An 18,717-nucleotide genomic window follows, 5' to 3' on the forward strand; every position below is an offset into this window, starting at 1 on the left:
AATATAGCGTTTGTTTTCCGAGAGCCGCCTTTGCAGCATAACGGTTAAGTCGTCAAGTGTTCAGTATTTTCCAAGAAGCTGCCTGACTGTTCTGTCACTAAGCCTGGGAACCGAGGCCTAGGTGAAAAACACCAAGATCAAAAGTCATTTGCACGTCCAACGTGGGGCTCGAGCACACGACGCTGAATCTTATCCTCTACCGACCCTGACATTAAGAGTCTCATGTTCTACTGACAGAGCATACCTTGCTGCACATAAGAGCTGACAAAGCAGGGATGACCCACAAGGACACTCAAGCTCCCCGTCGGGGAATCGAACCCCGGTCTTCCGCGTGACAGGCGGAGATACTGTCCACTATACTAACGAGGACTGGCTTGCAACTGCGGAAATGTTTTTGTGCCGAACTGCAACCGATATCTCATAGCATTCTCTTTGGAAAAGATTAGTTTTTTGATATTGGATGTGTGCAGGAGGAAGGCTGCAAGCTTGGCTAATTTAGAGTGTTGTGCAGACTTTCTGAATCCTCCTTTGGACCTCGGTGGAATTGTCAACACATCATCACACTTTAATTTGTTGGTTAAAAGAAATTCACTAGAGGAAGAAGGACGCCGTACTCTATCCATTTGCATTTTTCATTTGGCAGATGCTTTTATCCAAAGTAGGAGAGCATATGAACCATGTGTCAACACGCTAAACAGTACCATTGTTCTGATTCAAGCTAGAGTTGTCGGAGATTGAAGATTTGTATTTTATTTCTTGGAAGATCTAGATGCTAGTACCTGTGGTCGGTAGGATGCTAGCTTCAGGAGCATCTCTTCAGACTTGGCTTTTGCAGTAATTTGTTGATGGAAGAGAAATTTGTCTCTTTGGCCCCTCCCAGAGTGAATTATCAGGTAAGAGGCTCGACCAAATATTAGCCCCTTGAACATTGCGGTGCTACATAGGAAGCACACTGGGTCTAGAGCTGATGGGTGCAGCTCAAGTTTCTCTTGATCTACGCATAAATGTTCTGCCTTTTACGAAAGATTTCCGCAGAATGAAACCACCGTGAGTTTAATGTAATTTTGGACGGCTCTGCTCACAGCAGGCCTTCGTTATTGTGCCAAGAACCAGAGCGTTTAAGAATCTGCCTCTGTCGGATTGCTTCTGCACATCGTTGTCTCCTAGCTGTTTTGGGACTCTGGGTTTCACCACGTTTGTTGCAAGTTTATTGTCAGCACCTGCTCAGATAGGTAGAAAATCTTCTGCGATGCACTTCAAATGTGTGATTGTTATTTCGCTTCCTCTGTGCTGGGAAACAGTTGAAGTGCACGTCGGCTCCAGGTCGGAAGGAGACAGCTAAGGCGTCCCATATGGTCTAGCGGTTAGGATTCCTGGTTTTCACCCAGGCGGCCTGGGTTCAACTCCCGGTACGGGAATTACCATTTTCTCAATTGGTTATTTTCTAATGAAAAAGCTGCTGTTTAGCGGTGAGGCTCTGACGAGTCAGCTGTGTAGGAGATCAAACAAATAGTCACTTATCTCGTATATCAGCCTTTCTTGGCACCTTCTACATTTTAACTCCTTTGCACAATCCAAACTCAAGTGAGCAAACAGTATTTAACCTTGTATTATATTTTGCGTCCTGAGGTCTCAGGCAACAAGTGCTGGACACAAAGTGCTGCGTTCTGGGTGCCGACAACTGAAAAGTACAGAAGGTACATCTGGGACAATTTTTACGAGATGTCTTTACACTATCTTGACGTTTTTAACCACACCTCTACATGGAGAAAATCTTAAACATCCAAAAGAGCTAAAGTGGGCAGTCATGTGGGTACAAAAAGCTCCCTTTGGTTCTAAAACGTAATCTCGGTGAACAACTTCCTAGCAGCACTTAGTGTGAGACATCAGCCTCACGGTGTTGTTAACAAGCCGTACATGCAGAAAGAAATCTTGACCCCGACGTGATTTGAACACGCAACCTTCTGATCTGGAGTCAGACGCGCTACCGTTGCGCCACGAGGCCTCTCGCTGTGCAGTCGCCAAAGATGGCGCCACAGAGACGGACAGTTGCACGAAAGCCATCAGGAGACGGCGGCAGAAAGAGACGTCAAATTTGTTGTTCTCTACAGAGCAACGGTTTGACTTGGAAAGAAACAGCAGAGATTTGCAAAGTCATAACAACGAACGTCGCCGCAAGAAAATATAGCGTTTGTTTTCCGAGAGCCGCCTTTGCAGCATAACGGTTAAGTCGTCAAGTGTTCAGTATTTTCCAACAAGCTGCCTGACTGTTCTGTCACTAAGCCTGGGAACCGAGGCCTAGGTGAAAAACACCAAGATCAAAAGTCATTTGCACGGCCAACGTGGGGCTCCAGCACACGACGCTGAATCTTATCCTCTAACGACCCTGACATTAAGAGTCTCATGTTCTACTGACAGAGCATACCTTGCTGCACATAAGTGCTGACAAAGCAGGGATGACCCACATGGACACTCAAGCTCCCCGTCGGGGGATCGAACCCCGGTCTTCCGCGTGACAGGCGGAGATACTGTCCACTATACTAACGAGGACTGGCTTGCAACTGCGGAAATGTTTTTGTGCCGAACTGCAACCGATATCTCATAGCATTCTCTTTGGAAAAGATTAGTTTTTTGATATTGGATGTGTGCAGGAGGAAGGCTGCAAGCTTGGCTAATTTAGAGTGTTGTGCAGACTTTCTGAATCCTCCTTTGGACCTCGGTGGAATTGTCCACACATCATCACACTTTAATTTGTTGGTTAAAAGAAATTCACTAGAGGAAGAAGGACGCCGAACTCTATCCATTTGCATTTTTCATTTGGCAGATGCTTTTATCCAAAGTAGGAGAGCATATGAACCATGTGTCAACACGCTAAACAGTACCATTGTTCTGATTCAGCTAGAGTTGTCGGAGATTGAAGATTTGTATTTTATTTCTTGGAAGATCCAGATCCTAGTACCTGTGGTCGGTAGGATGCTAGCTTCAGGAACATCTCTTCAGACTTGGCTTTTGCAGTAATTTGTTGATTGAAGAAAACTTTGTCTCTTTGGCCCCTCCCAGAGTGAATTATCAGGTAGGAGCCTCGACCAAATATTAGCCCCTTGAACATTGCGGTGCGACATAGGAAGCACACTGGGCCGAGAGCTGGTGGGTGCAGCTCGAGTTTCTCTTGATCTACGCATAAATCTTCTGCCTTTTACGAAAGATTTCCGCAGAATGAAACCACCGTGAGTTTAATGTAATTTTGGACGGCTCCGCTCACAGCAGGCCTTCGTTATTGTGCCAAGAACCAGAGCGTTTAAGAATCTGCCTCTGTCGGATTGCTTCTGCACATCGTTGTCTCCTAGCTGTTTTGGGACTCTTGGTTTCACCACGTTTGTTGCAAGTTTATTGTCAGCACCTGCTCAGATAGGTAGAAAATCTTCTGCGATGCACTTCAAATGTGTGATTGTTATTTCGCTTCCTCTGTGCTTGGAAACAGTTGAAGTGCACGTCGGCTCCAGGTCGGAAGAAGACAGCTAAGGCGTCCCATATGGTCTAGCGGTTAGGATTCCTGGTTTTCACCCAGGCGGCCCGGGTTCAACTCCCGGTATGGGAATTACCATTTTCTCAATTGGTTATTTTCTAATGAAAAAGCTGCTGTTTAGCGGTGAGGCTCTGACGAGTCAGCTGTGTAGGAGATCAAACAAATAGTCACTTATCTCGTATATCAGCCTTTCTTGGCACCTTCTACATTTTAACTCCTTTGCACAATCCAAACTCAAGTGAGCAAACAGTATTTAACCTTGTATTATATGGTGCGTCCTGAGGTCTCAGGCAACAAGTGCTGGACACAAAGTGCTGCGTTCTGGGTGCCGACAACTGAAAAGTACAGAAGGTTCATCTGGGACAATTTTTACGAGATGTCTTTACACTATTTTGACGTTTTTAACCACACCTCTACATGGAGAAAATCTTAAACATCCAAAAGAGCTAAAGTGGGCAGTCATGTGGGTACAAAAAGCTCCCTTTGGTTCTAAAACGTAATCTCGGTGAACAACTTCCTAGCAGCACTTAGTGTGAGACAACAGCCTCACGGTGTTGTTAACAAGCCGTACACGCAGAAAGAAATCTTGACCCCGACGTGATTTGAACACGCAACCTTCTGATCTGGAGTCAGACACGCTACCGTTGCGCCACGAGGCCTCTCGCTGGGCAGTCGCCAACGATGGCGCCACAGAGACGGACAGTTGCACGAAAGCCATCAGGAGACGGCGGCAGAAAGAGACGTCAAATTTGTTGTTCTCTACAGAGCAACGGTTTGACTTGGAAAGAAACAGCAGAGGTTTGCAAAGTCATAACAACGAACGTCGCCCCAAGAAAATATAGCGTTTGTTTTCCGAGAGCCGCCTTTGCAGCATAACGGTTAAGTCGTCAAGTGTTCAGTATTTTCCAACAAGCTGCCTGACTGTTCTGTCACTAAGCCTGGGAACCGAGGCCTAGGTGAAAAACACCAAGATCAAAAGTCATTTGCACGGCCAACGTGGGGCTCGAGCACACGACGCTGAATCTTATCCTCTACCGACCCTGACATTAAGAGTCTCATGTTCTACTGACAGAGCATGCCTGGCATACCTTGCTGCACATAAGAGCTGACAAAGCAGGGATGACCCACAAGGACACTCAAGCTCCTCGTCGGGGAATCGAACCCCGGTCTTCCGCGTGACAGGCGGAGATACTGTCCACTATACTAACGAGGACTGGCTTGCAACTGCGGAAATGTTTTTGTGCCGAACTGCAACCGATATCTCATAGCATTCTCTTTGGAAAAGATTAGTTTTTTGATATTGGATGTGTGCAGGAGGCTGCAAGCTTGGCTAATTTAGAGTGTTGTGCAGACTTTCTGAATCCTCCTTTGGACCTCGGTGGAATTGTCAACACATCATCACACTTTAATTTGTTGGTTAAAAGAAATTCACTAGAGGAAGAAGGACGCCGTACTCTATCCATTTGCATTTTTCATTTGGCAGATGCTTTTATCCAAAGTAGGAGAGCATATGAACCATGTGTCAACACGCTAAACAGTACAATTGTTCTGATTCAAGCTAGAGTTGTCGGAGATTGAAGATTTGTATTTTATTTCTTGGAAGATCTAGATGCTAGTACCTGTGGTCGGTAGGATGCTAGCTTCAGGAGCATCTCTTCAGACTTGGCTTTTGCAGTAATTTGTTGATGGAAGAGAAATTTGTCTCTTTGGCCCCTCCCAGAGTGAATTATCAGGTAAGAGCCTCGACCAAATATTAGCCCCTTGAACATTGCGGTGCTACATAGGAAGCACACTGGGTCTAGAGCTGATGGGTGCAGCTCGAGTTTCTCTTGATCTACACATAAATGTTCTGCCTTTTACGAAAGATTTCCGCAGAATGAAACCACCGTGAGTTTAATGTTATTTTGGACGGCTCTGCTCACAGCAGGCCTTCGTTATTGTGCCAAGAACCAGAGCGTTTAAGAATCTGCCTCTGTCGGATTGCTTCTGCACATCGTTGTCTCCTAGCTGTTTTGGGACTCTTGGTTTCACCACGTTTGTTGTAAGTTTATTGTCAGCACCTGCTCAGATAGGTAGAAAATCTTCTGCGATGCACTTCAAATGTGTGATTGTTATTTCGCTTCCTCTGTGCTGGGAAACCGTTGAAGTGCACGTCGGCTCCAGGTCGGAAGAAGACAGCTAAGGCGTACCATATGGACTAGCGGTTAGGATTCCTGGTTTTCACCCAGGCGGCCCGGGTTCAACTCCCGGTACGGGAATTACCATTTTCTCAATTGGTTATTGTCTAATGAAAAAGCTGCTGTTTAGCGGTGAGGCTCTGACGAGTCAGCTGTGTAGGAGATCAAACAAATAGTCACTTATCTCGTATATCAGCCTTTCTTGGCACCTTCTACATTTTAACTCCTTTGCACAATCCAAACTCAAGTGAGCAAACAGTATTTAACCTTGTATTATATGGTGCGTCCTGAGGTCTCAGGCAACAAGTGCTGGACACAAAGTGCTGCGTTCTGGGTGCCGACAACTGAAAAGTACAGAAGGTACATCTGGGACAATTTTTACGAGATGTCTTTACACTATCTTGACGTTTTTAACCACACCTCTACATGGAGAAAATCTTAAACATCCAAAAGAGCTAAAGTGGGCAGTCATGTGGGTACAAAAAGCTCCCTTTGGTTCTAAAACGTAATCTCGGTGAACAACTTCCTAGCAGCACTTAGTGTGAGACATCAGCCTCACGGTGTTGTTAACAAGCCGTACATGCAGAAAGAAATCTTGACCCCGACGTGATTTGAACACGCAACCTTCTGATCTGGAGTCAGACGCGCTACCGTTGTGCCACGAGGCCTCTCGCTGGGCAGTCGCCAAAGATGGCGCCACAGAGACGGACAGTTGCACGAAAGCCATCAGGAGACGGCGGCAGAAAGAGACGTCAAATTTGTTGTTCTCTACAGAGCAACGGTTTGACTTGGAAAGAAACAGCAGAGATTTGCAAAGTCATAACAACGAACGTCGCCGCAAGAAAATATAGCGTTTGTTTTCCGAGAGCCGCCTTTGCAGCATAACGGTTAAGTCGTCAAGTGTTCAGTATTTTCCAACAAGCTGCCTGACTGTTCTGTCACTAAGCCTGGGAACCGAGGCCTAGGTGAAAAACACCAAGATCAAAAGTCATTTGCACGGCCAACGTGGGGCTCGAGCACACGACGCTGAATCTTATCCTCTACCGACCCTGACATTAAGAGTCTCATGTTCTACTGACAGAGCATACCTTGCTGCACATAAGAGCTGACAAAGCAGGGATGACCCACAAGGACACTCAAGCTCCCCGTCGGGGGATCGAACACCGGTCTTCCGCGTGACAGGCGGAGATACTGTCCACTATACTAACGAGGACTGGCTTGCAACTGCGGAAATGTTTTTGTGCCGAACTGCAACCGATATCTCATAGCATTCTCTTTGGAAAAGATTAGTTTTTTGATATTGGATGTGTGCAGGAGGAAGGCTGCAAGCTTGGCTAATTTAGAGTGTTGTGCAGACTTTCTGAATCCTCCTTTGGACCTCGGTGGAATTGTCCACACATCATCACACTTTAATTTGTTGGTTAAAAGAAATTCACTAGAGGAAGAAGGACGCCGAACTCTATCCATTTGCATTTTTCATTTGGCAGATGCTTTTATCCAAAGTAGGAGAGCATATGAACCATGTGTCAACACGCTAAACAGTACCATTGTTCTGATTCAAGCTAGAGTTGTCGGAGATTGAAGATTTGTATTTTATTTCTTGGAAGATCTAGATGCTAGTACCTGTGGTCGGTAGGATGCTAGCTTCAGGAGCATCTCTTCAGACTTGGCTTTTGCAGTAATTTGTTGATGGAAGAGAAATTTGTCTCTTTGGCCCCTCCCAGAGTGAATTATCAGGTAAGAGCCTCGACCAAATATTAGCCCCTTGAACATTGCGGTGCTACATAGGAAGCACACTGGGTCTAGAGCTGATGGGTGCAGCTCGAGTTTCTCTTGATCTACACATAAATGTTCTGCCTTTTACGAAAGATTTCCGCAGAATGAAACCACCGTGAGTTTAATGTTATTTTGGACGGCTCTGCTCACAGCAGGCCTTCGTTATTGTGCCAAGAACCAGAGCGTTTAAGAATCTGCCTCTGTCGGATTGCTTCTGCACATCGTTGTCTCCTAGCTGTTATGGGACTCTTGGTTTCACCACGTTTGTTGTAAGTTTATTGTCAGCACCTGCTCAGATAGGTAGAAAATCTTCTGCGATGCACTTCAAATGTGTGATTGTTATTTCGCTTCCTCTGTGCTGGGAAACAGTTGAAGTGCACGTCGGCTCCAGGTCGGAAGAAGACAGCTAAGGCGTACCATATGGTCTAGCGGTTAGGATTCCTGGTTTTCACCCAGGCGGCCCGGGTTCAACTCCCGGTACGGGAATTACCATTTTCTCAATTGGTTATTGTCTAATGAAAAAGCTGCTGTTTAGCGGTGAGGCTCTGACGAGTCAGCCGTGTAGGAGATCAAACAAATAGTCACTTATCTCGTATATCAGCCTTTCTTGGCACCTTCTACATTTTAACTCCTTTGCACAATCCAAACTCAAGTGAGCAAAAAGTATTTAACCTTGTATTATATGGTGCGTCCTGAGGTCTCAGGCAACAAGTGCTGGACACAAAGTGCTGCGTTCTGGGTGCCGACAACTGAAAAGTACAGAAGGTTCATCTGGGACAATTTTTACGAGATGTCTTTACACTATCTTGACGTTTTTAACCACACCTCTACATGGAGAAAATCTTAAACATCCAAAAGAGCTAAAGTGGGCAGTCATGTGGGTACAAAAAGCTCCCTTTGGTTCTAAAACGTAATCTCGGTGAACAACTTCCTAGCAGCACTTAGTGTGAGACATCAGCCTCACGGTGTTGTTAACAAGCCGTACATGCAGAAAGAAATCTTGACCCCGACGTGATTTGAACACGCAACCTTCAGATCTGGAGTCAGACGCGCTACCGTTGCGCCACGAGGCCTCTCGCTGGGCAGTCGCCAACGATGGCGCCACAGAGACGGACAGTTGCACGAAAGCCATCAGGAGACGGCGGCAGAAAGAGACGTCAAATTTGTTGTTCTCTACAGAGCAACGGTTTGACTTGGAAAGAAACAGCAGAGGTTTGCAAAGTCATAACAACGAACGTCGCAGCAAGAAAATATAGCGTTTGTTTTCCGAGAGCCGCCTTTGCAGCATAACGGTTAAGTCGTCAAGTGTTCAGTATTTTCCAAGAAGCTGCCTGACTGTTCTGTCACTAAGCCTGGGAACCGAGGCCTAGGTGAAAAACACCAAGATCAAAAGTCATTTGCACGGCCAACGTGGGGCTCGAGCACACGACGCTGAATCATATCCTCTACCGACCCTGACATTAAGAGTCTCATGTTCTACTGACAGAGCATACCTTGCTGCACATAAGTGCTGACAAAGCAGGGATGACCCACATGGACACTCAAGCTCCCCGTCGGGGGATCGAACCCCGGTCTTCCGCGTGACAGGCGGAGATACTGTCCACTATACTAACGAGGACTGGCTTGCAACTGCGGAAATGTTTTTGTGCCGAACTGCAACCGATATCTCATAGCATTCTCTTTGGAAAAGATTAGTTTTTTGATATTGGATGTGTGCAGGAGGAAGGCTGCAAGCTTGGCTAATTTAGAGTGTTGTGCAGACTTTCTGAATCCTCCTTTGGACCTCGGTGGAATTGTCCACACATCATCACACTTTAATTTGTTGGTTAAAAGAAATTCACTAGAGGAAGAAGGACGCCGAACTCTATCCATTTGCATTTTTCATTTGGCAGATGCTTTTATCCAAAGTAGGAGAGCATATGAACCATGTGTCAACACGCTAAACAGTACCATTGTTCTGATTCAAGCTAGAGTTGTCGGAGATTGAAGATTTGTATTTTATTTCTTAGAAGATCTAGATGCTAGTACCTGTGGTCTGTAGGATGCTAGCTTCAGGAGCATCTCTTCAGACTTGGCTTTTGCAGTAATTTGTTGATGGAAGAGAAATTTGTCTCTTTGGCCCCTCCCAGAGTGAATTATCAGGTAAGAGCCTCGACCAAATATTAGCCCCTTGAACATTGCGGTGCTACATAGGAAGCACACTGGGTCTAGAGCTGATGGGTGCAGCTCGAGTTTCTCTTGATCTACGCATAAATGTTCTGCCTTTTACGAAAGATTTCCGCAGAATGAAACCACCGTGAGTTTAATGTAATTTTGGACGGCTCTGCTCACAGCAGGCCTTCGTTATTGTGCCAAGAACCAGAGCGTTTAAGAATCTGCCTCTGTCGGATTGCTTCTGCACATCGTTGTCTCCTAGCTGTTTTGGGACTCTTGGTTTCACCACGTTTGTTGCAAGTTTATTGTCAGCACCTGCTCAGATAGGTAGAAAATCTTCTGCGATGCACTTCAAATGTGTGATTGTTATTTCGCTTCCTCTGTGCTGGGAAACAGTTGAAGTGCACGTCGGCTCCAGGTCGGAAGAAGACAGCTAAGGCGTCCCATATGGTCTAGCGGTTAGGATTCCTGGTTTTCACCCAGGCGGCCCGGGTTCAACTCCCGGTACGGGAATTACCATTTTCTCAATTGGTTATTTTCTAATGAAAAAGCTGCTGTTTAGCGGTGAGGCTCTGACGAGTCAGCTGTGTAGGAGATCAAACAAATAGTCACTTATCTCGTATATCAGCCTTTCTTGGCACCTTCTACATTTTAACTCCTTTGCACAATCCAAACTCAAGTGAGCAAACAGTATTTACGTTGTATTATATGGTGCGTCCTGAGGTCTCAGGCAACAAGTGCTGGACACAAAGTGCTGCGTTCTGGGTGCCGACAACTGAAAAGTACAGAAGGTACATCTGGGACAATTTTTACGAGATGTCTTTACAATATCTTGACGTTTTTAACCACACCTCTACATGGAGAAAACCTTAAACATCCAAAAGATCTAAAGTGGGCAGTCGTGCTTTTATCCCGCTGGGATATCTTCTGCAGGATCCAACTGACCAGGCGAGAACAATAAAATACAACCTATCTTTGCAGGACAAGTCGGCACCAATTAAGCTGGAGCTTGTGAGACAAAATGCTCTGAATGTGGTCCGTCAAAGAGGAGGTGATGCCTCAGACCAAAAAGAAGTTTTTGGTGAGTACATCCTGCAGTTTGGGAAATACAAGGGGAAGTCCTTCCGGTGGCTCCTTGAAAATGATGTGGGGTACACCATCTATCTGATGAAGAACCTTCAGCAAGAAGAGGCTGCAGGAGTCACAATGACCGAGGGGCACAGCAAGAGCAGCCTGGTCTCTTTTATGCAGTACGCCCACAGCTTTGAGGAGATTCTGTCTCTTTTACATTACACGTCCAAAACTCCAGCTGCAACAGCGGCATCACCAGGCGACGATCAGCTGGTTGGTTTCGGAGCTCGTGCCAAGAGTACATGGAAGGAGATTTGGGACGGCAGAGCTGATGGTTACGCGTCCTTTGTAATGGGGGCTAAGTGTGTCCGAGGGACACGGATGCATAAACTGCAACAATACCTGCTGAAGCAGCAGCAGTCTGCCCGTCCGCATGTTCCTGCCACATCTGAGCCCACAGATCAGTTGTTATTTCCCCTCATTTGGCCTTCAGAAGAGAATCTTTACATTTATGTCAATAAGTATAAAGATACTTTGTGCTTTACAAAGAATAAGGTAAAGTATGAAGTTACATTTGAAAAAATCCAAGTGCAGCGTAAAAGCAACCTTTAACTCTTGTTTGTCAACCATACAGAGATGGATGAAGACGCTGAGCTGGAGACTGCAATGCTGAACATCACCCCCTCTAAGCTACTGGTGCAGTGTGAGTGTTTTTTTTCTTAAATGACATCTTGTATTAAATAAGTTGATATATTTAATAAATGTTCCCTAATTTTTACATTTGTTAGCGCCAGCATCATCTGCGTGCTCAGCTGCTGAAGTGAAACACTCCACAGAAACAACGACAGGTTTTTATTCACTTTAGTGTCAGCACTTTTGTGTTGATGAATTATGAAATTAAATGTTCTCCAAAACTGAATATGAATTTTTTATGTCTAAATGTGTCAGTGTGTTGGCCGTGTGTCACTAACAAATCTGTGTGCTGTTGGCATTATACTAACTGTTCAAGGGGCTATGAATTGATTCCCCCACCACGATGAACTGATAAACCCCCATTCTGGGTAAGTGCTCACTTTGACTGTAAACTTATAAATATTTCAGTTTATTAATACATGAAGACGTGCATGTTCTTGTAATTACATTGTTTACATTCCCTGTTTAGTTTAAAATGTTTGTGACATTATTTGAGAAGGCTTAATGCATCATTTCATTCATTCTATTAAAGTAAGCAGATCTCTTAAGACTATTGATATTATTAACAAGATGTTATGTCTTGCAGAACCATCTACTGTCCTTTTGAAACCACTGATGGTCACTAGAAAGGAACTGCGTCTGTCTCCTGTGGATGGTAAACACATTTTATTTCCGCCTCTCTGATCATATAATTGTCTTCTTTATAACTTTGAATTGAATTTTTTTCTGACTTCCTTTTTAAAGCACCAGCTGTGCCAGCTCTGAAAACACCAGTGCCCCTTCCTAAAGAGCTGATGTTTCTTGTGCATGAACCATCAGCTTCCACACAATCAAAAAAAGGTGTTTCAGCGACAGGTGTGTTCTAATGTCAAGTTTATGGATACATTGAATCATACATTATAAATGCATGTTTTTAAAACTATCACCTCTTTTACAATGTGTCTCTCTTCATCAGAGGGCAGTATCTCTCGAGCGTGCAGGACACTTTCTTTTGAGGAATCTAACAAAGATGGTAAGAATGGGTTGCATTAGATATATATGGGTTGAATCATTTCTATGTTTGGAATTGTGAATTTATAGAGACCTCGTCACATGTCTAGAACGTTTTTTTTTTTGTTTAACTTTGTTTTCAACAGCTTTAATTATTTTATTTGTGCTTTCAGAACCATGTTCCTCTGCTCCTCCTCCTTCAGTGTGTGTTCCACCACCTGTTCGACCGACAGCTCAAAGTAAGAGAGTATTCTGTGGATATAAAAGTGATTAACATATTTAATATCTGTAACAATACTTTATTATTTTTTCTTATTTTCAAACACCCAGGCACACCAACCCTTCCTAGAGTTCCTGCTCCACAGCTTCCTGGATATGATAATGACACGCGTCAGTGGAAGTGTTCTCATCAACAGAGGATCTGGATGAAGACTGAGTTGGAATCCATGGGTCTGTGGCCAGGCTCTCCTCCTGTGAGCAACCCCATGAAGACCGTGTCACTGTGGCGTTTACCTCCTCAACCTGAGCTGATAGACACAGTCTCTGATCTGCCGTCAGCCAAATATTTTCAGCTTCATCCTTTTTTTATTTGGAAACCTGAAAATGACACCTTGATGGCTAGACTTAAGAGTAACTATGCTCTGCCATGCATTGCGGGGTGTAGCAAAGCACAGGTCACGTGTGCAGGAGTCGGTAGACCTCGTGTGATCGTGGGCATCACAGGTCAGTACTACCTCTTCTCATCTCGGCTGTGCTGCAAAGTCTGCAAGAAAAGGTGGTATGCAGACAACCCACAGTGGCTGGAAAAGCTCCCCAAAAGGTTTACAAATGTACTGCCAGCAATTATTACTTACAAGAAGGCCATCTGTAGATCTGTGATGGATGAGCTGCGGCGTACCGGAAAATCACCCTCAGACATGGCCAGGCAGGTGATTGAAATGATGCACCTGAAATTTGAACGTGCCGACTTTGCCTACCTCCTCAGTTGCCAGAGTGTCCTGGATTCTGAGGCTGGAAAGTATGGACAGAAAACCATCACAGGATTCCTAAGAAATGAGACCAAGCCTGCTCCCTTTGGCGAGTATGATGATCCTGATGGATGGAATGGAATCTCTGTGTCTGCAGACTACCTCACTGACTGCCTCCTTTATGAGTACCAGCGACAACAGGTAGCTATTAGAAAGCTACTGCAGGGCACCTTTGGGCAGGCTTTACGTTCTGACCACACCCGGAAAGTGGCAAGGAAAGTTACATTTACCTCTGGCACAATGTCATCTTACGCCACCATGAACGAAAACTGGATGATCCTTTCGTGGGTGATGGTGCAGTCTGAGACGGAAAGGTCATTGGAACCCATGTATCAGGGCCTAGCAAACCGGTACAACATTGCAGGAGTGGAAAAGGCAAGGTACCATTGGGTGGACAGGTGAGTCATTTGAATCATGCAATCGTTTGCCTGCATTTCCTCACAATTCACCATCTGTGCACGTTCTTTTCACTCATAAACTGTTGTTTAGACCTATTAATACTGTAGTTTTAATATGTAATTATACTACAATTAAATTTAATTATACTATAATTAAAAATATATATATTTCTGTTTCAGGGATTGCTGTGCAGCGTTCAGGGTGCCAGATCTGCAGGCTGGAGAACATCTCAACTGGAATGCCTGGAGAACTGCTGATGCTGATATTGCCGAGGCCACTTCTGGTGAACTGCAAAATGCATGCGCATCAAGATCTCGCTTCAATCAGCACATCAATGTCAAGCTCGACCTGTTTCATTGCATGAGGCGCTTTCACCGGGAGTGTGTTTCCGAGCATCATGCTTTATACAGCTCCTTCACCCAGTTCCTGTCTGCTGCTTTCTGTGTGGTGGATCAAGAAGACCTGATGAAGCTCAAGAATGCCTATGCGTTTTGTGGTATTCAGCCAGCCAACCCCACCAAGCAGCACATTCGGGAGCACTGCAAAACAAAGATCCCTGGTTCTCAAGAACTTCTCAAAAGGATTGAGGGGGTCATGCAGCACTTCCATTTGGCAGCTGATCCAAATGGTGTTCACCTCTACAAACCCTCTATGTTGAAGACATGGCGCATTCAGCGTGTCCATATTTTGAGGGGATGTGTGAGTGATCCTGAAGTAGCAGGTGAGATCCTGTATAGGCATGGTGGGACACTGCAGCTTAATCACGTCCAGGGTGAGGGAGCTAAAGTTGATGTCTGGGTGCCAATAAGAGGCACATCACAGCAGGAGGGCTACCACTTCCACCAGGCTCAGTGGGTCACCGGCACACGTGTTTCCTCTGAGTTGTTTCAAGCCCAGGGGATGATGGGAGTGGCACGTTGGAACTTTCAGCGCCTGGTGGACCTGAAATCACCAGGTGTTCGGCTTCCTGGTGTATTTGATCCATCCCTGATCGCAGATCTCAATACTGCGTCTGAAAGGGTGTTCGGAATGCCCAAGTATGCTGCCCTTCTAGTGTCCAGCAAGGATTCTGGGGAGAGGTTTGGGCTAGACTATGTGGAGCCTGGATGTCGCCCTGTTGTGCTAGATTGGGAAAAGCACAAGAGCAAAACTGATCTGCCATTAGATCTTCCCGAGCAAAGCAGACCGTCCACTGCCAGGGCTGGATACCTTTCATCTGACCTTGATCCACATCCAGAGTCAGGTAACGCTTTTTTAAAAGAATATATAGGACGTTATCATACACTTAATGTCTTTAAAGTGACTCTATTAATGCTGTTTTGTTCCTCTAGGATCCATTACCACTTTGCCTGCCCCCTTGCTTTCCTCATGCCATGGTGCTGATGTGGATCTTCAGCCTAAGCCAGGTAAACATTTTACATATGTACAGTGTCATGCTTAAAATGCCCTTTTTCTTTACACATAAAACTAAATACTTGCTAAAAATACACCTTGATGAAAAAAGTATTTCTGCTGCTGCTGTTGTAGAATCTGCTGATACGCTGCCTGTGTCATTGTTTCACCGTGCCTGCACAGAGCCTCAGTCAGAGCCAGGTGAATATTCAAAAAATTAACAAATTAATTTAACAAATGGTATAAGAGCCAAAATATTGATTGCCTGATTTTCTGTGCTATAGGAACAACACATGTACCGCCTCTGCCTATGGTGTCCTCACCTGCAAGCGCTCGTACTGGACCTGTGAAGACTGGTGGAAGGGTGTTTGTGCTAGACCACAAATGGTGGACAACGGCAATGAAGGAGGCAATTGACAACCTGCTTACTGAACATCATGGGAAGAAGGATATGCTCAAACTTGTGGATCAGGAGTATGCAGCAATGGTCCATAACTCCAGTACTGATCCCAACAGCATGCTCCATCCTACTACAAAACTGCACATAGCTCAGTATGTCAAGCACTTGGCCAAATTGCTAAACACCAGTTCTTCGTTAAATACTTCTCCTGAAAAACTACTTCAGACACAGCGACTGTGGCACTCTCTGACAGAGGGGAGCGAGACTACTAGTGTGCCAGTGGTTAAAATTAATCCTGCAGTTGTAAACCCACCAGCACTTGCTCTGACCACACCACTTTCACACACAACCATTGAGAGGATCGTTGAGGGTATTATGGAGAAGCATCAACAGCAACAACAACAACAACCAGAAAAAAAAAAGAAACAGATGAAGACTTGTGCTGCCTGCAGACAGCCCAAGTCTCGCTATGAAAGTGATGGTTCCTCCATCCATTTTTTTACCAGCAAGTACCTGTTGGGTACTTCTACTGTTCCACCAAGGTTTTTAAGGCTTATAGTGATGAAGGGCTGACAAATCCCATAATGCCTTTTAAAGATTTTATGGAAACAGAGTTCTTCCAGAGGGAACTGGATGACACAAAAAAAAGGGTGGAAGAGAAGGGACAGCAAAAACGAAAAATTCCTGAATCTCCGCATGTAGGTCACCTGTGTCGGTTTTGTAAAATGGAACTCAAACAAGGTCCAAACAGTCCACACATACATACGGGCTTTCCTGGAATTGCTGGGAAATATGTTTATTGTCCTGCTAAAGTATATTCCATATACAGAGAGCAGGGTATGGAGAAAGAGATGACCTGGAAAGACTTTCAAAAGTCTACTTTTTACAATATGGAAAGACAGAGATGGGTTTCTGGAAAAAAGTAAATGAGAATTTTCCACGTGTAAATATCTTTTGCTTGTTTGTTTTGCCTTTTAAAATGTTGAGAAAACAATAAAAACTATCTAAAAAAGCACTTATCTTCTACTCATTTTTTATATTTATATACATACAAATAAATGGCAAATATTTTCAACTGATGTAAAATATATTTTATTTACAAATGTTATAGCACTACAAAGGTAAGAGACATATGTATTGTAATCGGAGTTTAAATAAAAAAATACTCTTCATAAATGTGAATACATTCGGTGCTGTTAAAAATATTATTTTATGTACATTTGATCAAAAATCCTACAGGGTAATAACATATAGTGAAGAGAACAATAAAAATTATTTCAACACTGACATTAAGAATATTTTGTTATGGACATCAACATTTACATTTCAGATAACCTTTTAATTGTTACGAATTAATGTTCATAAGAATAGAGTTTTCAAACATTTATTGTGGTTAAAGAAATGATAAATAAAACACCATCAATGAATATATTCTGTCAACATTTTCATTTAACCCAATTTCAATTTAAATCCTTTTAATACTTATACTTTGTCAATATTCCAACATTTTAAAAGGTTGCTTAAATGTAATAAAAAACTCATAAATGTTTGTAAAACAATGTTTCAGAGTTGCTTCGAGTGGGATTCGAACCTCTGTGCAAACGAACATAAAAAAAAGATGTGAAAAAATCTGATTGGCTGTGACATCACTCAAGGACCTGGGACAACAGGAGAAGAGCTTCAATCTGATTGGCTGTCAGTGGATACCACCTATCCACGACCGGCCGAGGGGCTCATGCCAGGGATTGTTACCGCCCCTATCTTTGACCTTTGTACTAAAACGTTTAAGCTGTCAGGCAAACACAAGTGAATTTCATCTGTTTACGTGCAGGAAAAGTGTTGTACTTGTGGAACGAGGAACCACAGGGAAGGTGGAGGATCTTTGTAATGACAACACAAGACAATGGTAGGATAACAACTAGGGTTCATTAAACCTCGAGTTAAAGTAGCATTTGCTGCTTTCACACTGACAACAGGCCAACGGTACACAATGAGCCAAAGGTCAATACAACCAAGGCAAAGCGGAAAATAAATATAACAAATTGCCCATTTCCATCCATCCATTTTCTACCGCTTTATCCGAACTACCTCGGGTCACGGGGAGCCTGCGCCTATCTCAGGAGTCATCGGGCATCAAGGCAGGACACACCCTGGATGGAGTGCCAACCCATCGCAGCAAATTGCCCATTTCTGAAACGCTAATGTGATTGCACACACACACGTACTATAAAGAGAAGATTTGGAGAAGTGGAGCTCTTGCATTCACAAGACCGTGCGCTCTTTTCTTCGGAATCTGGCATGTCGAAAACAGCTTCACATTGGGTTTCATGGTGTAATGGTTAGCACTCTGGACTCTGAATCCAGCGATCCGAGTTCAAATCTCGGTGAGACCTCTCATTGAAAGTCTACACCTTTTCGAGGGGCTCATGCCAGGGTTTGTTACCGCCCCGATCTTTGACCTTTGTACTAAAACGTTTAAGCCGTCAGGCAAACACAAGTGAATTTCATCTGTTTACGTGCAGGAAAAGTGTTGTACTTGTGGAACGAGGAACCACATAGAAGGTGGAGGATCTTTGTAATGACAACGTAAGACAATGGTAGGATAACAACTAGGTTTCATTAAACCTCGAGTTAAAGTAGCATTTGCTGCTTTCACACTGACAACAGGCCAACGGTACACAATGAGCCAAAGGTCAATACAACCAAGGCAAAGCGGAAAATAAATATAACAAATTGCCCATTTCTGAAACGTTAATGTGATTGCACACACACACGTACTATAAAGAGAAGATTTGGGGAGAGAGATTTTTCATGCTTAGCCTTATTTTGACAATTACCCAACAGTAATGGAGGATAACCCTTTTCAAGAAACTACAAGAAAAGGGCAAGGAAACGAACCACCTCACATATCCACACTGGTTTATTGAAAATGCAAGTTACACAGCAAAAAAAAACTTGTGGAATCTTAAGTGACAACTTGATTGTGTCTGATCGTGAAATGTCCTGCATTACGTTGCTCTGGGTAAAAGCAATGCGCACACCATATGGGAGATTCTTGTCAATTGTGTCCAGGTGCCATAGCGAGGAGAGACAAGGGGCACTGAAGGCTTT

General features: G+C 44.2%; 2 long non-coding RNA genes and 16 other non-coding genes across 18 annotated transcripts; 10 read left to right on the forward strand and 8 right to left on the reverse strand.

Annotated features, from left to right (window-relative positions):
- Positions 1–297: 297 nt before the first annotated feature.
- Positions 298–369, reverse strand: trnad-guc (transfer RNA aspartic acid (anticodon GUC)). The gene has a single exon. It is a non-coding gene; the product is annotated as a tRNA-Asp (tRNA).
- Positions 370–975: 606 nt separating this feature from the next.
- LOC130416222 (U5 spliceosomal RNA) lies at positions 976–1,091 on the forward strand. Its single transcript, XR_008906056.1, has one exon. It is a non-coding gene; the product is annotated as a U5 spliceosomal RNA (small nuclear RNA).
- Positions 1,092–1,346: 255 nt separating this feature from the next.
- trnae-uuc (transfer RNA glutamic acid (anticodon UUC)) lies at positions 1,347–1,418 on the forward strand. The gene has a single exon. It is a non-coding gene; the product is annotated as a tRNA-Glu (tRNA).
- A 515-nt stretch (positions 1,419–1,933) lies between these two features.
- Positions 1,934–2,005, reverse strand: trnaw-cca (transfer RNA tryptophan (anticodon CCA)). Its single transcript has one exon. It is a non-coding gene; the product is annotated as a tRNA-Trp (tRNA).
- Positions 2,006–2,478: 473 nt separating this feature from the next.
- trnad-guc (transfer RNA aspartic acid (anticodon GUC)) lies at positions 2,479–2,550 on the reverse strand. Its single transcript has one exon. It is a non-coding gene; the product is annotated as a tRNA-Asp (tRNA).
- Positions 2,551–3,154: 604 nt separating this feature from the next.
- On the forward strand, positions 3,155–3,271 carry LOC130416233 (U5 spliceosomal RNA). Its single transcript, XR_008906066.1, has one exon. It is a non-coding gene; the product is annotated as a U5 spliceosomal RNA (small nuclear RNA).
- A 255-nt stretch (positions 3,272–3,526) lies between these two features.
- trnae-uuc (transfer RNA glutamic acid (anticodon UUC)) lies at positions 3,527–3,598 on the forward strand. Its single transcript has one exon. It is a non-coding gene; the product is annotated as a tRNA-Glu (tRNA).
- Positions 3,599–4,113: 515 nt separating this feature from the next.
- trnaw-cca (transfer RNA tryptophan (anticodon CCA)) lies at positions 4,114–4,185 on the reverse strand. Its single transcript has one exon. It is a non-coding gene; the product is annotated as a tRNA-Trp (tRNA).
- A 482-nt stretch (positions 4,186–4,667) lies between these two features.
- trnad-guc (transfer RNA aspartic acid (anticodon GUC)) lies at positions 4,668–4,739 on the reverse strand. The gene has a single exon. It is a non-coding gene; the product is annotated as a tRNA-Asp (tRNA).
- A 1,560-nt stretch (positions 4,740–6,299) lies between these two features.
- On the reverse strand, positions 6,300–6,371 carry trnaw-cca (transfer RNA tryptophan (anticodon CCA)). The gene has a single exon. It is a non-coding gene; the product is annotated as a tRNA-Trp (tRNA).
- Positions 6,372–7,893: 1,522 nt separating this feature from the next.
- Positions 7,894–7,965, forward strand: trnae-uuc (transfer RNA glutamic acid (anticodon UUC)). The gene has a single exon. It is a non-coding gene; the product is annotated as a tRNA-Glu (tRNA).
- A 515-nt stretch (positions 7,966–8,480) lies between these two features.
- Positions 8,481–8,552, reverse strand: trnaw-cca (transfer RNA tryptophan (anticodon CCA)). The gene has a single exon. It is a non-coding gene; the product is annotated as a tRNA-Trp (tRNA).
- A 473-nt stretch (positions 8,553–9,025) lies between these two features.
- On the reverse strand, positions 9,026–9,097 carry trnad-guc (transfer RNA aspartic acid (anticodon GUC)). The gene has a single exon. It is a non-coding gene; the product is annotated as a tRNA-Asp (tRNA).
- A 605-nt stretch (positions 9,098–9,702) lies between these two features.
- On the forward strand, positions 9,703–9,819 carry LOC130416228 (U5 spliceosomal RNA). The gene has a single exon (XR_008906061.1). It is a non-coding gene; the product is annotated as a U5 spliceosomal RNA (small nuclear RNA).
- Positions 9,820–10,074: 255 nt separating this feature from the next.
- Positions 10,075–10,146, forward strand: trnae-uuc (transfer RNA glutamic acid (anticodon UUC)). The gene has a single exon. It is a non-coding gene; the product is annotated as a tRNA-Glu (tRNA).
- Positions 10,147–11,211: 1,065 nt separating this feature from the next.
- On the forward strand, positions 11,212–11,765 carry LOC130416219 (uncharacterized). Its single transcript, XR_008906053.1, has 3 exons — positions 11,212–11,407; positions 11,493–11,552; positions 11,653–11,765. It is a non-coding gene; the product is annotated as an uncharacterized LOC130416219 (long non-coding RNA).
- Positions 11,766–15,185: 3,420 nt separating this feature from the next.
- Positions 15,186–15,586, forward strand: LOC130416218 (uncharacterized). The gene is made up of 3 exons (XR_008906052.1): positions 15,186–15,220; positions 15,342–15,407; positions 15,491–15,586. It is a non-coding gene; the product is annotated as an uncharacterized LOC130416218 (long non-coding RNA).
- Positions 15,587–17,927: 2,341 nt separating this feature from the next.
- Positions 17,928–17,999, forward strand: trnaq-cug (transfer RNA glutamine (anticodon CUG)). Its single transcript has one exon. It is a non-coding gene; the product is annotated as a tRNA-Gln (tRNA).
- Positions 18,000–18,717: the final 718 nt, after the last annotated feature.

The sequence above is a fragment of the Triplophysa dalaica genome, unplaced genomic scaffold (assembly GCF_015846415.1).
Source record: "Triplophysa dalaica isolate WHDGS20190420 unplaced genomic scaffold, ASM1584641v1 Contig2, whole genome shotgun sequence".
Lineage (NCBI taxonomy): Eukaryota > Metazoa > Chordata > Actinopteri > Cypriniformes > Nemacheilidae > Triplophysa > Triplophysa dalaica.